Here is a 17796-nt window from a genome sequence, read left to right as displayed (position 1 = left end):
TTGCTAGTGTTATTTACTGCCTTTTAAAGCTGTGTGAAACCAAAAGTACTTAAAATGTTAAAAAAAAAAACAAAAACAAAACAAAAAAAAAAAACAACAAAAAAAACGAAAGTTAGCCAAATTGAATGCTAAATTTTTTACATTGTTCCACTGGCTCCAGTTGGAGCTTAATCATCACAACCCTTCAGTCCACAGTGCCTGCTTCAAGATGCAGCACAAATCAAAATCGCAAGAGTCTGGACATTTTACTTTCGTGTACCTCATTAGGCATTTCCCCGTGTGCTGTGATAAATGTCTCTCTCACCCAAATATTTCATCTCACGTGTGTATGTCCCCATTTCACTCTGCAGAATCACTCTCAGGAAATACAAGCTAATGATGTCTGTGGTTCTGAAATTTCATTGTTATTATTTGTTTAAGACATTTTAGAAAAATCTGTAGACAGCTTACTAAAAGGATGCTGAGCAATGAAAACATTATTAGACCTTATTATTGTTTATTGTACACAGATGTTGTGCATTTTACACATCCCAAAGGATTAGTAGTAATGTCAGATATCAGAATCTTACTTTTCCTTGCAGATATTGAGTATAAATTTTTCTCATTGAAAACAAAACATTTACACTGAACAAATGGTGTACGTGTGGGTGAAGCATCAGGTCTCAATAGTCAACACTGCTCAAACAAGACTTAGGACATGACTGGAGGAAAAAAACAAAGCTTAGACTACTACTGTTGGAAATGCTGGTTTAAAAAAAAAAGAGGGGCATAATGTGCTTGTTTTTTAATTGTATAGAATTTTCCATCTGGAAAGGAAATGAATGCATACATCCACGGTGAAATAAACCATCCTAGCAAACATACAGAGGAAGAATTTTCAAGAAATTTTTGTTTTTAATGAAAAGGAAACCAAATCAAAGAAAGCCTAGGTAAGTGTTAAAGAGTACTAAATTCATAGGAAAGGTTCAGGCAATCTGCCCACTGCAATCAGAAAGGTTTTGGCTGTAAGTCATTTAAGACACACCATGGGAAAATAAACAAAGAAGGAGGAAGGGGGAATGGCAAATCGTAGTTTGGCAGCAAAATTAGTCCAGCTAGCTCCATTAGATATTAAACCATGTCATAAAGCAAATAAGCAAAATAATGAGGAGCTAGTGCTTTTTAAGATATATAGAGTAGCATAACAGAATCAACAAAAATAAGACTTTTATATAAGAATTCAATCTATAATAGAAAAGCACTCCATATGGGGAGAAAAATCATATAATAAATGCTGCCGGGAAGGCTTGTGGGTAATTTGGAGAAAACTGATCTAGAATGAAAGCCAATATTCTGCATTCACCACTCGTCTTTTGGCTTTTTGACCAAAGAAGGAAGACAGAAAAAAAAAACAAAAACAAAAAACAAAAAACAAAAAAAAAAAAAAAAAAAAAAAAAACAGGAAGGAGGGAGGAAGAGTATGCAAGGAATAATTTCTCCTTGGTCCTCCATGCCAGGTTGCTCCAGAAGGCTGTGTCTCTGTCCCAAGGGCTATAGCTTGGCTTGGGCAGCCTTTCCATACAACTCCCCAGGTTCAGGGAACTGCTTACTCACCTGCTCCTGCAGGTGAAGAGATGACAATCACTTCCAGCTAGGCTGGGCCCAGGGTGCTGCATCATTCCTTGTTGATATAACTCAACTCTGCTGGCACTGTCTTGATCATGCTTAAGCTCACCTCAGTTCCCCAGTCCTGGTGGGCCTTCTGGTTCCTTCTGGGATACTGAATGATCCAGGCATCCTGGGATTCAGCCACTGGGTTTCAGCTTCCTATGTGATGGGATTTGGACCTGTCCTTGTCCAAATCTCATGTTGAATTGTAATCCCCAGTGTTGGAGGTGGGGCCTGGTGAGAGGTGATTGGATCACGGGGGTGGATTTCTCATGAATGATTTAGTGCCATTCTGCTGGTGCTGTCTTCATGATGGTAAGTGAGTTCTTCCAAAACCTCGTCATTTAAAAGTGGTCTTGCTTTTGCCATGGGATGTGTGACGTGCCTGCTCCCCTGTCACCTTCCACCATGGTTGTAAATTTTCCTAGACTTCCCCAGAAACTGAGCAGATGCCAGTATCATGCTTCCTGTATACCCTGAGGAACCAAGAGCCAGTTAAGCCTCCTTTCTCTACAAATTATCCAGTCTCAATTATTTTTATAGCAATGCAAGAACAGCCTAATATTGTACAATTTCAGAATCCCAGGTTTCTCCATTCATCCAAGATTGGGGAGTGCTCCTGCGGCCTGATTCATGCTCACAGACTTGCAAATGGCTGGTGGATGTGAATTAATGTAATGCTCTAACTCAAGTTGCTCTTACCAAGCAATTCTAACCCCCAGGGGACATTTGGCAATGGCTGGAGACTTTTTAGATCAACACAGCCTGTTGGGGAGGGTGAGGCATGCTACTGGCCTCTGGTAGATGGAGGTCAGGGATGCTCCCAAGAATTCCCAATGCACAAGACAGCCCCCATGACAAAGAACGACCCTTCTAGAATGTCCATAGTTAGTGCTGCCCTTGTGACCTTGTGAATCCCTGCTTGGATTGTGGGGTAAATGATGCATTCACAGAGGCCGGTCTGCAAAGCAGACTCTTCTCTCAAAGCTAAACCTATTTGGAAAACAAAATTTCTACCATTGACCCATTGGTGAGCACCAGCCAGAGGAAGAGGGGTGTCTAGGTGGCCTGAAGAGAAACAGTACTTGAAAACTGTTGGGCTCTGAATGCCCAGTTTCTCTATCTGCACCCTGGTGATGGACCTCGCATGGGAACTGGTCAGCTCCTGTGGCTGCTCAGAAGAGCCTACGGGTGTGCCTGGGTGGAGAGTGTGTGGGACGAGGCCTCTGTGCAGGCTGTGGGGAGTCAGCCCAGGTTCCAGCACTCACTGTTCCCTTAGGTTAGTTTATTTCATCTCTGCTAGGTTCAGCTTCATTATTCATCACATGTGGGTACTAATGGTGGCAAATTCTGTAGGGCTGTATGGGAGTTCAATGAAATAAGCCATGTGAGAAGCTTATGCTAACCTCCTATGAATGTGGTCCTACAAAGAGAGGCCTAGAGTCAAGCCCCTTGTAGAAAACGCTAGGTTAAATGAAGTTAAACTGGACTTGCTTGTTTCCCTTGTAGGGCCTCTCAGAGCATTTAAAGCATGAATGAGCATTTCAGTTTTCTAATAGACAGGAACAATATACAGAGGTCCTCATACCCAGGCACGCTCAATCCCTGTATTGCCTTACAGAAGTGACCTTCTTCAGCACACACCACCGGAAACGCTGCTGAGCCTCTGCAGCATGCTGACAAATGACCCAGTTCCTGGTGTATATATACAGGTGCCTGAGCTCATTAATTTTCTCTTGGTCACTGTGAGCTTCTCTTTCAGAGGGTGGCACTTTCTGGTTTCTCCAAATCAAGGTCCTCTCCTTTGGAGTCTATAGTTGTATTGGCCAATTTTATCCACCTGACTTTCCTGTTGTTGTTGTTGTTGTTGTTGTTGTTGCCCCGTTTTTATATTGGCCTGAATTTTTAGACCTCCATTGTTATTAAATAAATGTAATAGCTATTGTTTTCCAACATTTAATCTTATCAGCTTAATTCAAAAAACAAAGGGTTAAATTGGGCTACCTGCTCAACATCATCTATGTTAAAAATAATAATAATAAACTCTGTGTTATTGGCACTTCAGTTCAGGAAACTGAAATCAATACAGGTGTAGAAGTAACAAGGGTTACATTATTTTTCACAGTCGAAAACATACGTATTTAAAATGTGTTAATAAACCATAAAACATTCTACAACATATAGAAACATTTAGCCTCAACCTTGTGTTTCAGAAACACTCCCTTGAAAAAGTAAGTAAACCCAAAATACAGACTACCTAAAGTGATTATTAATGAAAGAAAAGGAAAAGAGTTTGGTGAGTGCAGTGGCTCACAACCGTAACCCCAGCATTTTGGGAGGCTGAGGCAGGTGGATCACTTGAAACCAAGAGTTTGAGACCCGCCTGGCCAATGTATTGAAACCCCATCTCTATTAAAAAATAAAAGAATTAGCCAGACACAGTGGCATACACCTGTAATCCCAGCTGCTCAGGAGGCTGAAGCACAAGAATCAGTTGAACACGGGAAGCAGAAGTTGCAATGAGCTGAAATCACGCCACCACGCTCCACCCTGAGTGACAGAGTGAGACTCTGTCAAAAAAAGAAAAAAAGAAAGAAAGAAAAGAAAAGAAAAGAAAAAAGAAAAAAAGAACTTTAGAATGTCGAGCTTCATGTACTGATGATTCCGTTTCAAAGTTTGGGGAAAGTACTGAATCATCCCCACTATAGTATCAGGGCAATGACCATCTGAATAACACATCATGAGCCAGAGATCACTTAACTCTGTAGGTTAGAGAACTTGCAAGAAACCAAACAAGCCACGGAGCACCAGGATAGATGAGGAAATCCATGTGCTATAGGCAGAACTGTGTCCTCCCCAAATTCATCTGTTGAAGTCTTAATCCCCAGTACCTCAGAATGTGACTGTATTTACAGATAGGGTCTTGAAAGAGGTAATTAAGTTAAAATGAGGTCACTCACGTAAGTCCTCATTTATATGACCAGTCTCTTTATAAGAAGAGGAGAGAGACACAACAGAGGGAGGATCGTGTGAAGGTACATGGAGGAGATGACTGTCCACAAGCCAAGGAGAGAGGTCTCAGAAGGAATCAAGCCTACTGACACCGTGATCTCAGACCTCCAGCCTCCAGAACTGAGACATAATGAATATCTGTGATTTAAGCCACCCAGGCTATGGGACTTAGTTATGGTCGTCCTGGTGATCTCATACACCCTGGCTCTGGGTTAGTCATCCCCCAGGCTCATCACCAAGTATGAACTCCCGTGATTATGTGCCATGGCTGTCCCCTGCACAGGCTGCTGCTGGAGTGTGCCATCACTTAGACTGGCTTTTCTTGTCCTGGGTTCTTTTTTTGAGATGTAACCAAGGCTCTGCTGTGTGTTCAGTTTATCAAGGTTTTCCATGATAGCCATGGTGTCTGATTTCATTGACTAAAGTGAGATTTCAGTTTCAGTCCAATGACTTGACATTTCATGTTTATTTTTCCGTCTGTTTCAGAATAATTTCAGGAGGAGTCAACTGATTTCATCAAAAGCGTTGTGTGACAGAAGGGTTCCAAATGTGAAATTCAATCTGCAGGCCAGGCTAATGTTTTGAAACAACAGCTTCAATATGGATTCCAAATGAGCACTGCTATGATTAGACTGAAAAAAAAATCTGTTCAGCTGCAAGAATATTAAAAAACAGATAAAGGAGAGAAAGAAAACAAGAGAGAAAGAGAGAGGTGTATTTGTACTAGGGCAATTAACTGGTAAAAACTGGAAGAGTGGCAAGCAAGGATTCCGGTGACGATAAGAATCATTCTTGTTTGCGGAGCACCTCCTCCAGCTCTACCCCCATGGTGGATCCCCTCCACCTCCCTGATAAGCATGTGTTAGCGCTGTCAAGACCTATGTACCATGATGGCGGTATCAAGATGGTAAATGAGCTGCCCGGGTCCACACAGCTAGTAGGACACCCACCTGCTCTAAACTGACTTAGAGGCCAGCGCGGCTCTCACCACGGTGTGCTGGCTCCTCCAAATGTCTGTTTTGACTGGCTTTTGGATTTTGGAAAGGACACCCAGGAAGCCCCAGGCAGTGGGCAGAGCTGAGCACAGCCCCAGGCCTTGGTATTATAAAGTAAAGATTACAAACGCAGGCCTTTTTGTTCTGATGGGGCAGGTTCCTGCCATACAGCATGTCTGCATATGTCTGGGAAAGACATTGCTGAGATTATTTAACTGTGCTGTCAGTGGCAAACAGCTATAAACAAACAGGCCAGACTCATGACATGCCGTATTTCAGCATTTCCAAATGGCCTAGGCTTTATGCACCCCCGTTTTGCAGTCAAAGAGATATTCTTGGTTTTAATTGTTCCAATCAATATCAAAATAATTTTAGAGAGTCGTTTAATGCAAGGGTGCCTCAATTTAAACAAAGCAATTAATATTGTCTAACACAGCACCGGGCAGCTGGTCCCACAGAACACACTCCAACATGCTATTATTTTGGAGTGAAGGTCTGTAATCCAGGCCTTCCTGTGGGGCTGGTTTGTCCTAGGCTTGGACAGACAAACAAAGAATAACATTTCAAATAGACACTGAGGCAGAATTAATATCATTCATCATAGATTTCTAGCAAAATTGTTTAAAGAAACCCTCCTTAAAATGCTTCAATTATACGTCACATTCACAATAAGGTTCATAATATGCATAATAATAATTCATAGTAGTCACATATATAATAAGAATAAAGCAATCTAAAGACTCCCTCAAGTTCAAAAATGAAACAGAGACAACCACCAATCCCATTACTGTTCTATATTTTTAAGTACCCCACAATACAATAACACAAGAGAAAAAGAAAGAATATTGAATGAATCCACTGGAGAGATATTTCATAATTGGTTGTCAGCATGGGGAGACAGTGGTCAGTTAGGTAATCTCCTGACCTATATGGAGTTTACCTTCGAGCATGGTTTTGCTCTGTGTCCCCACCCAAGTCTCACGTTGAATTCTAATTCCCAATGTTGAGAGAGGGGCCTGGTGGGAGGCGATCATGGGGGCAGACTTCCCCTTTGCTTCTCATGATAGTGAGTGAGTGCTCATAGGAACAAGCTTAACAAAAGCATGTGGCACTTCCCCCTTTGTCTCTGCCTCCTGCTCCAACATATGAAGACCTGACGGCTTCCCCTTTGACTGTGGCCATGATAGTAAGTTTCCTGAGGTCTCCCAGCCGTGCTTCCTGTACAGCCTGTGGAACTGTGAGTCAGTTAAACTTCTATTCTTCATGAATTACCCACTGTCAGATAGTTCTTTATAGCAATGTGAGAACAGACTAATACACCTATGGAGGGACGGAAACAAGGTTTGCAGGAATAAATAAGCAGGTGAATGGCAGGTCATGGTAAATGTAATGAATACGGTTTTTAAAGGTAGCACGGCAGAGACTGGCAGAGATAGAGCCTCTAAGTAATAAGCAGGCCTCTGTGAGAAAGTGATCTTTGAAATGAGACCTGAATGCTGAGAGAAGCCACCCCTTTGAAAGTTGGGGGAAGAGCATCAAGGGTGGAGGGAAAGTGCGTGCAAAGGCCCTGGAGCAGGAACACACTTGGCATCTTCTGAGGGACAGGAAGAAAGCGATGAGGATGCAGCACTAGACAGGGGAAGACAAACCAGGATGAAGCCAGGAGAGACGAGACCAGGCTGTGCATGGAGAGGAGTTGGGTTCCATCAAAAGGCAATGGGGATGCAGCAACAGGTGGATAAACATCACGTAATACACATGCGTGGAGTGGAATATTATCCAGCTTTAAAAAGGAGGAGATCCAGACACTGCCACAACGTGGACGAACCCTGCAGACATCAAACTCAGTGAAATAAGCCAATCACAAAAGACAAATGCTATATGATTCACTTACATGGGGTCCCTAGAGTAGTCCAGGTCATGAAGACAGAAGCAGCGTGGTGACTACTGGGGGCTGAAGGGATGGGGAGTGGTTGTTTCATGGGGAAAGAGTTTCAGTTTTGAAAGATGCACTAAGTTGCACAACAATGTCACAGAAATGCCGAATGCTACTGGACTATATGCTTAAAAATAGTAAGATGAGGTGATGAGGAGAATCACTAGAAGCCGGGAGAAGGAGGTCGCAGTGAGCCGAGATCGCGCTATTGCACTCCAGCCTGGGTGACGAGAGAAAAAAAAAAAGGGTAAGATGACAAATCTTATGTTATATGTTTTTTGTTACCACAATTAAAAATAACAGTTTTTAAAAGATTTCAAAAAGGGTAATGTGGAGTCGTGGAAAAGCAGCCACACTTAGATTTCTAAAAATATGATTAGTTCAAGATGACCAGACTATACCCCCCAAAAGTCTAAAAGACAAACATACTGAAAACATAAAAATTAATTTAAAAAACCCCTCTGAACAAGACCCCTCTGTATATAAGAAAAATATACAAAAAAGTAGCAAAGTCGTTAATCATAGGAAACAAATAAACAAAACCATTGTGAAATCCAAGATTCCATTTGTAAAACACTCAAGAATCTGAAATCGTAATAAATAGAATTGCATGCTATCATTATTTAAAAAAAAAAACCTTGCAAAGTTATTGAAGAGGTACTCAATAAATTGCTGCTGGATGAATGAGCAAAATTGGAACATCTTAGCAGGAAGTACAAGAAGAAGACAAATAAAGTAGAGAAACATCATGTTCTATTTCACAGATATCATGTGATTCCAATTGAAATATAAATAAAGTTCTTTTTTAAAAATAACTCAGCCAAATATTGCTAAATTCATTCAGCAAAATAAAATAGAGGTGAATTTGCCGTGAAGCTAAGGACCCAGAGGCCTCAGGGCCCCTCATTTGCTCTCTCTCTTTCACAGAGGGAGCCTGGATGTTTTGTACTAATAATTTTGTCTTGTTTTTCTTAAGAGAGCACCCAAATGGTGTAAGTTTTATGTTCCACAAAACACATAGTCTTCCCTGTGTGGGTATGTTAACAAATATTCCAAACAGAAGAAAATAAAGCTTAGCCTTTTTAAAAAACATAATATTAGCACCCATAACAATAATAAAATGCCAAGTAGAATTGCAAAGAAATAAAAATAAAGATGAATGGATGGAATATGCACAGCAGAACAGAGCCAGAATCATATATTACACAATCTTCTCAAAACAAAACGGTAAGGAATTGTAATATAAATAATGTGGAGATAAGCTGGGAGCAATTTGGAGAAATCCTAATTTATGTCCATATTTTACACCATAATCCCTGAATAAAGGAGGTTGTTTCATCATTACAAATATATTTATAGAGAAAAATCAGCAGAAAATATCCTACCTTTGAAGAAATAATAAATAACATTTTTTTTTCAAAATTCAAGGAAATGTAGAGCAAACTGATGAAATTTTTGACTGCACTGATTAAAAAGAACTAGACTAAAATGTAAGGGGAGACATGTAAGATAAAATATTTACACGAATTATGTCAACAAATATGATTAATATTGATAATGACCTTTGAAAATACTCATGCATATTTGGAAAGACTTTTAAGACCCTCATAAAAAAAGTGAGTCAAGGCCAACTACAAAAAAATATGCATATAAGTGGATAAAAATAATAAACCAGCAGTTAAATAAACATAAAGTAAGATAAAAATAACGTAAAATAAAATATAAAGTAACATAAGATAAAAATTAACATAACAGCATATGTGAACTTTTAAAACTTAAATGAGAAAATAGTTTAAATAATAACATCTGTTGCTAGTGAAGTTGGGCTAAAACTAATGTATACATAGACGTGTGTGTGCATCTGTGTGTATATAATACAGATTTGATAGTCTTGTTCGTTAGTACAAACTTTTTTAAGAAATGTTTTTTTAATCATGTTGTTTTGGCAACTAAATTTTTTAAGCTTGTTTTCCCACTTCTAGAAATTTATTTAGCAGGAATGATTAAAGAAATGATTAAATAGAAGCTATAATCGGCCAGGCGCTGTGGCTCATTCCTGTAATCCCAGCACTTTTGGAGGCCAAGGCGGGTGGATCACCTAAGGTCAGGAGTTCGAGATCAGTCTGTACAGATCAGTAGAACCCCATCTGTACTAAAAATATAAAAATTAGCTGGGTGTGGTGATGCATACTTGTAGTCCTAGCCACCAGGGGAGACTGGGGCAGAAGAGTCACTTGAACCCAGGAGGCAGAGGTTGTAGTGGACTCAGATCATGCCACTGCACTCCAGCCTGAGAGACAGAGTGAGACTCCATCTCAAAAAAAAAAAAAAAGAAGCTATATATAATGTATATTTAAAAATTAATTGTTGCCATGATATGTGTTAGAGAAAAAAATAAGAACAACTTAAATGTTGAACAACAAAGAAAGAGATGAGCAAATTCAAGTACTTCAATGTGATTCACTGTAACAAAACAGTTAAAAGCCCATGTAGAAACTCATATAAAATGAATGAAGCACATGAACACAGACCCAAGGTGAACAAATGCCTACCCTCACCCACCCGCCCATTAGAACGGAGAACAAGAAGTTAGATTCAACATCTTTTTGGCCCTTGGGATGTGTGTATGGCTGGGGTAAAGAGGGCGTCTAGGGGTTGGTGCTCAGAACTAATGAGAATTGCCAGATATTATAACTACTTTAAGTAAGAAAACAGTGGATTCCTATATTTTATTTTTTTAACCCATAGTGTGTTTCTATTAAGATTCTGCCTTTTAGGACTAGACCCTCTTAAATGTCAAAACCAGAGTGAAGATGTCCATTACCTGCATATAAACCATGAGATTTTGGCAGGCAGTTTTTAAACATCAAAAGAGCGCTCTAGAAATGCCAAATAAAAACCAAAGTCTTACTTTCATTTGCTTAAAAGAGTTTCTTTTCTTCTCACACTCGCATTCTTCATCACAGACCTACTTTACATCAAATAGACTATTATTTTCCACTTGGGGAGAAATATGGCTCAGTGTGACTTTGGCCCTTCAAACTTAAACCTCAGAGCCCAGTTCCAGTAGGGAAATGAATTTTTATAGCACAGTTAAAAGTAAAGAGTGGAAACACTGTGAAACCCTTAACAGCCTTCAGCTTTATCACGCATTCCTTCATCTTCGTCGGTCAGATGGGACAGTCCAGAGACTCCACCAGGTTCACAGCTGGGTCCACTGCCTATACTTTGCCACCTGTGTTCAGGCTCCTCAAAACAGAAAATATTATAGAACGCTTTACTGTAAATGTTTTATTTTTTAGTGAAGGAATGTGCCATTTATAGAATAAACACTTTAATGTTACAAACCACACAGAAGGGCTTTGAACATAGATTTAAGTAAATAGTGTTTAGGTTCATTTTTTATTAATAGTGTCTTATCAAATATACAGTGTTTGTACATAGTATGGATGTGTTTTGTAAAGCTCTCTTGAGATAATTCTTTTTTTAAAATTCATTTATTTTACTTTAGGTGCATACGATATCTGTCATTTCTCCCCGTGTTATCCCCTGAGTCCTTAATTCTTTTGTATAACTGAATATTGCAGGAGGATTGGTGTAGAAAGTAACTTTCTGTGAAATAAACACTCAGAACAGTGCCTGGCATATGAGAAGCACTACGCAGTTTTCAGCTGCTGCTGCTACTATTGTTATTGTTACTGTTATTGTTATTATATGGGGCAAATGTGTTTTCTGGAATGTAGCCAACAATGGAGACTGTTTTGGAGACTGAATAAAAGCACAAACTGAACATTCTGGAGACATTTATGCTTACGGAATGGTCCAAGATATTGAAGGAGGATGAACCTGCAAAGATGAACATATTATTCAGCAATGAATACCTACTGTGTGGTTTACAATGTCCATGAAATACATGACAACTCAGTATGAAAGAGATAGCTCATGGTCTTAGGAATGAACTTATACGATATTAAGGTTAAACATATCATGGAGAACAATAGGGAATTTAAACAACATGCCACTTCTGGTTTTTTTTTTTTTGTTTTTTTTTTCATTACTCAGTGTTAATTCTAAATTGACTAGGATACAACTGGGAAACACCAGGGAATGGGGGAGGCAGAAATAAAAGGCCAGCAGGGAAATATGAGAGGAAATTTATCGTTCTATATGGAAACCATGGGCAGAGCCAATGGGCTTCAGTTGTCCCGGCTCAGGTCTCTGTGAAATGGAATCCAGACATGGGTTCCCAACCGCAATCAGCTAGGGTGCCTAGATGGTGACCTCCCCAGACCAGGCAGCAACAAATGTCAACTTTTCTCCTAAATATCCCTAAAATCCGTCTAAGTCTCCCCATCTCTATAACCATCAGTTTAGATCATTCATTCACTGAAACAAATATTTATTCAGCACTAACTCTATCCCAAGCACTAAGCCAGCTGTCAGATTCTAACAGAAAGCAAACCAGGTAAATTCCCTGCAGACCCATTGCTCTTCCTCCATCTGCTCCAGCTCACTGCGAATACCAGCTTCATGCTGTAGTGAGAGTTACATTTTAGTGTCCATGTCTCATTATAGCTTGCACTGCCACACCCTCCATGGCTTCTTTTTGCTCTTAGGAGATGTGTTAGTCAGGGCAGAAAATATAGATGGATAAATAGATAGATGGATACATAGATACAAATATAGATACATGAGAAGGGATTTAATAGGGGCACTGACTCACCCAATTATGGAGGCTGAGAGGTCCCACAATAGACCTTCTGCCAGCTCAGGAATCAGGAAAGCCAGCAGCATAGCTCAATCTAAGTTTGAAGGCCTGAGAACCAGGGGGCTGTTGGGGTAAGGATAACTCTTAGTCTGTGGCCAATGGCCTTAGAACCAGGGCCACTCGTGAAAGTACCAAAGTCTGAAGGCTGGAGAGCCTGAAGTTCTTATGTCCAAGAACAGGAGAAGAAAGTTGTCCCAGCTCCAAAAGAGACAGAATGGATTCTTTTTCCCTTTGCCTTTTTTTTTCTCTATCTGAACCCTTAACCCATTGCATGCTGACCACCTACATTGGGTGAAGGTGGATTTTCCTTACTCAGTTACTGATTCAAATGCCAACCTCTTCTGGAAACACCCTCACAGACATACCCAGAAATAATACTTTACCAGCCAGCTGGGCATCCCTTAATCCAGTTGACACCTAAAATTCACCATTACAGGGAGGGAATTCTTGACAGGGGCCATGGCTCCTACCCCTTCAGCTACATCTCCCTTGGCCCCTGTATTTCTTGACCCCCTACTTCTGTGAAACCTTTCCTGACAATGCTTCCTCTTGGTATAGAGACTGTCTACTTTCTGTTCCCTGTAGTGGGAATGCTGTTCCCTCCAGTCCCGAGCTGGTGAACTCATTCTCTGACATGCCTAACAAGTTCAAGTTCCCTCTTAACAGGGTCTCATAGCATGGTACTCCTCCGCTCCTTAATGAAAGCGCCTGCAGCTCACAGGATGACAGTCAGATCAGTATCTGCATCCCCTCCCCACTCCTCACTGGCAAACTCCATGATATTCCCAGGGCCTAGAACTGTGCTCAATAAATATCTAGTGAATGAATGAGTGATAGAATTTCTGTTTCAAATATGAAGCAACAAGAATGAGGAAGGTCACATCACTTACCTGATATTACATATCAAGTCCATGTGAAAGTCTGAACGTGAACCCAGAGTCTCTGATTCCAAAGCTTATATTCTCATGCTTTGTTACAGGGATAGGACCATGCATGTAGGAAGAGCCAGGGTCCAAGCTTGCACCTAAAGGGTAACCTGAACCGATTTCCTCATCTCAGCTGCCAGGGCAGCTGTCAGCCCAAGCCCGAGACACAGGGTTGGAGGAAGCATCCCTCCAGCAGAACTCTCCACATTACTGTGTAAAGGCTGGCTGGTGTCCACAATTTCTCTTCATCCAGAGACTACAGGAGAAAAGGGATGAGTCTCTTTCTTTCTACAACTTCTCTCACCTTCAATTTTCACCATCTAAAAAAAAAAAAAAAAAAAAAAAAAAAAATCTCAACCGTGTAGGAAACCATTAAAGGACTTCACTTGTTTCAAGGGATCAACAGCTCATGGAATGGCATGTCTTTGTTGGTGCAGAGTTGGCTCTGGTGGTCAGATTCCTATTAAAAGTAAATAGTTAAGCCATAGTCCTGAGGCAACTGAGGAAGTGATTAGTGTGCTGACACAGTGATCGATGATAAACATAATAGAGCTTGAAGGAAATTAATGATATTTTGAATCTTTAATAATGGTACATAACTATCTAAAAGCGATATCTCCATCACAATGTAATTCTTTTAAAAGCCAGGGGAGAGCTCTGATGACAGGTGAGTAAAAACTTTGTATATGGAGAAGATTAGAGGGAAACACGGTAAATGGGAAGAATTAAATTTGTCAGAGTGGCAGGACTGTGGGTGAGTCTTTTAATTTCCTTTAATATTATCAGGATGGGCTTACGTGCAATGGATTCTTTTAAAAATGGAAAACCGAGTGGAAAGCTCTCCTCTTCAAAATACGTGTACGATTTCTGGCGAGAATATAAGGAATGAGTTAATACATGCCCTTTACCCTGCTTCCAGCAACCCAAACACTCTCTGTTTCATCCTGCAAATGAAAGCTACATGCAGGCCCATTGTCTGTGAGTTCTTGTCCATTAAGACTTTGGGAAAATGCACATTTGCCCCAAGAGAAAAGGTCAGAAGCCTGGCAAAGGAATGCCTTCAGGGACAATGGGTCATTGTGACACCCAGGGCCTTGATTAATCACCTACATCTTTGGTGAAAAGACTCTAAGTGGCATTTCAAGAGACACCCCGAGTTAGAGGCTGCAATGGGAAGAGGAAGGGAGGAGCACTCAGGGCGAATCTGGGCATCCCTCCTATATAACGGGATCCGTGGTCTGGAATGCCACCCTGACCAGACAGCAATCTTAAATTAACTGCCCATCTTCTCACATCTTGGTTTGTTTCACTGCTAATCAGATGGAAATCTTATTTGGGGTCATAAATAATAGTCCTATGAAAACATATATGGCAGTTAGGGACATTATAAACAATCACTGATTTGCATAGCAAAACCTGTTCCCAACAGCCACACACTGAATCCGTGGTCTCTGAAAGTGGCCCACAGCATCTGTGAAAGCTCATAGGGTTGACAATTCCAGAATCACGTCTAAGGACCTTCCCTGCACTAAGTTTGCAAATCAGTCACAGCATTGCTTTATGCTGGTGCCGTTATCTGAGTAAGCTAATAATGCCTTGCATACATTTAGTTTCTTTCCACTAAGGAGCTGAGAGCGGTCCTCACGATAACAAACTTGGCAGTAAAATAGCCTACTAGACTTCACATTCCTGCGTTCCTGACAAGAGTGAGCCATTTCTTCAATTCACACAACCTCTTCGGAATCCTTCTGAAAAATGACCAGGTTTTATCTACAATGTCAAACCAGCAAGAAGGTAGAAGACAGCCCATGCTCAAGCTGCCTGATTGATGCGCTGAACGTTGTTTGGCCTGACCTGTTAATTCCTTCAAACACTGTCATGAATGCCACCCTCTGCAACGAGACAGACTGTCATTCTTCCCACAAACACATTTGCTTCCTGAGCAACGATTTTTGGTTTCAAGAACTGTTGACAGCGGTTGTTTGGCAGAGACAGAGGTGGGAGCAGTTCTGGAAAAGCAGAACTGAAAGAATCATCAGTCTGAGGAGGGTCTCTCACCTGACAGCCCTTTCCAAGATCAGCGGGCTGTTTTCTGTGATCAAAAAGGGAGTTCTGGGGACAGGTGGGACCAGCTGTGATGAGTTCTGTTGAGAGGGAAGAAAGCATATCTTAATCAGAGACTAGAGCCTAAGGACAAAAAATAGAGGGACTGGAGGTTAGCTGAAAAGAGAAAGGAGGGCAGAAGCTTGCGAAAGATACCAGAGAAGTGTTGTGGCCTCCTCGGGCTTGGTCGCTGCACCCTGCTGCAGGGACCCAGGCAGAACCACGGCACCCTGACATCTGCCCAGAGCCGCAGCTTCTCTCCCTTCCCCCTTACCTCCCCCAGCTCCCATCCATGCAGCCTTTGTCCAGGAACATCGCGGGGCGGGACCGCGTTCCATTTCCGGTTTGGGTACCAGATACCTGTGTGATCTCAGCATGCTGGGTATTGGGATCTCCACTGAACAATTACTGTACTGGGCCAAGTGACCGCTCCATCTCTGTCCAGCAGGCCTGCTCTATGACAAGGCATGATTTGCTTTCCGGTGCCACCAGCTCAACAGCCCCTGTTCTGAGTGTCAGGGAAGTCTCCAAGATGGGTGTCCTGGTGTCCTGGTGATTTGCTGTTTTCTAAAGCACACAGACTGCTTCCATCCATTGCTTCAGCCGGTGGATCCTTCTCTGCAGACTCTGCTGACTAATACAAAGGAAATACGGAGCAGCACCAAGGAAACAAGACAAGTTATTCTCAAAGGGCTGAGAATCTGGTTGAAGAGGTCAGACAGATTCACAGACAGGCAACAAAAGCCGATAAGAGGGCCAGGCACACGGGCTCCCGCTGGTAATCCCAGCACTTTGGGAGGCCGAGGTGGGTGGATCATTTGAGGTCAGGAGTTCAAGACCAGCCTCGCCAAAACAGTGAAACTCCGTCTCCACTAAAAATACAAACATTAGTGGGCGGTAGTGGTACTCACCTGTAGTCCCAGTTACTCAGGAGACTGAGGCAGGAGAATCGCTTGAGTCTGTGAGCCAAGATCACACCACTGCACTCCGGCCTGTGCAACAGAGTGAGACCCTGTTTCAATAAATAAATAAATAGTTGATAAGAGAACAAAATAAAAGATAACGCAGTGTAGTAGTAATGAGCCTTGGGTTCTTTTCTTCCCTACTGTATTTTTTTATTCTTACAGATCTAGGGGGTAGGAATGTAGTTCTGTTACATGTCTGTATCGCACAGGGGTGACGTCTAGGCTTTTAATATGCACATTGCCTAAATAATTAACACTGGACCCAAGAGATAATTTTTCAGCCCTTACTGACTTCCCACCCTCCCCACCTTCTGGAGTCTCCACAGATTCCCCGGCATGTCCATATGGACCCACTGTGCAGCTCCTACTTCTAAGCGAGAACGTGCAATATTTGACTTTCCCTGTCTGAGTTATTTCACTTAGGAAAATGGTCTCCACTTCTAACCATGTTGCTGCAAAACACACGATTCCATTCTCTTTATGGCTGAATATACCCCACATATTCTTTTTCTTTTTTCTTTTTTTGAGATGGAGCCTCAGTCTGTCACCCAGGCTGGAATGCAGTGGTGCAATCTCAGCTCACCGCAACCTCTGTCCACCTCTGGGTTCATGCGATTCTTTTGCTTAAGCCTCCCAAGTAGCTGAGACTACAGGCGTGTACCACCATGTCCGGCTAATTTTCTTTGTATTTTTTGACAGGGTTTCACCATGTTGGCAAGGCTGATCTCAAACTCCTCACCTCAGGTGATCCACCCACCTCGGCCTCCCAAAGTCCTGGGATTGCAAGTGTGAGCCACTGGGTCCGACCCCACATATTCTTTATCCACTCCTCCACTGATGACACTTGGGTTGATTTCCTGACTTTCCTACTGTGAACAGTGTCAGAATAAACATAAAAATATGGAATGCTTCATGAACGTGTACGTTCTCCTGCGCAGGGGCCATGCTCAGCTTCTCTGTGTTGTTCCAATCTTAGTGTATGTGCTGCTCAAGCATATGCCAGGACCCCTGGGTTCTATGGGAGCTAACTCCTTTTGCCTCTTAGGCCTCAATCTTCTTGCCTACTAAGTGGGGTGTCAGACTACATGATCTCCAAGATCCCTTTATGGAATACATAATAATTAACTTCAGGAGGTGGATGAAAAGTGTGTGTAGAAGTGGTTGGACCACTCTGTGTGACAGAGGCTAGGCTCTGCAGTGTGGGTCATAGTCGGAAATGTTCATAGGACAGGGTCAGGGAGGCCACTAGAGGCCATTGCCAGCACAGAACATGGAAATCTCAAATGCCCAAGGTCACCAGGAACAGAACGTGTCTACCAGAGGGCCCAGAGAGTGGAGAGAGAGTACCAGGCTGGAGGCACCCACGCCCTCCCAAGGAGGACGCTAATGTTTCTACTTTGTCCCACTGACACTGGGGAGCCTGGAAGGATTCCGAGTATGGCAT

General features: G+C 41.9%; 1 non-coding gene across 1 annotated transcript; it reads right to left on the bottom strand.

Annotated features, from left to right (window-relative positions):
• Positions 1-17246: 17246 nt before the first annotated feature.
• LOC120364421 (U6 spliceosomal RNA) lies at positions 17247-17348 on the bottom strand. Its single transcript, XR_005579683.1, has one exon. It is a non-coding gene; the product is annotated as a U6 spliceosomal RNA (small nuclear RNA).
• Positions 17349-17796: the final 448 nt, after the last annotated feature.

The sequence above is a fragment of the Saimiri boliviensis genome, chromosome 5 (genome assembly GCF_048565385.1).
Source record: "Saimiri boliviensis isolate mSaiBol1 chromosome 5, mSaiBol1.pri, whole genome shotgun sequence".
Taxonomy (NCBI): domain Eukaryota; kingdom Metazoa; phylum Chordata; class Mammalia; order Primates; family Cebidae; genus Saimiri; species Saimiri boliviensis.
This window is presented reverse-complemented; position numbering and strand designations above follow the sequence as displayed.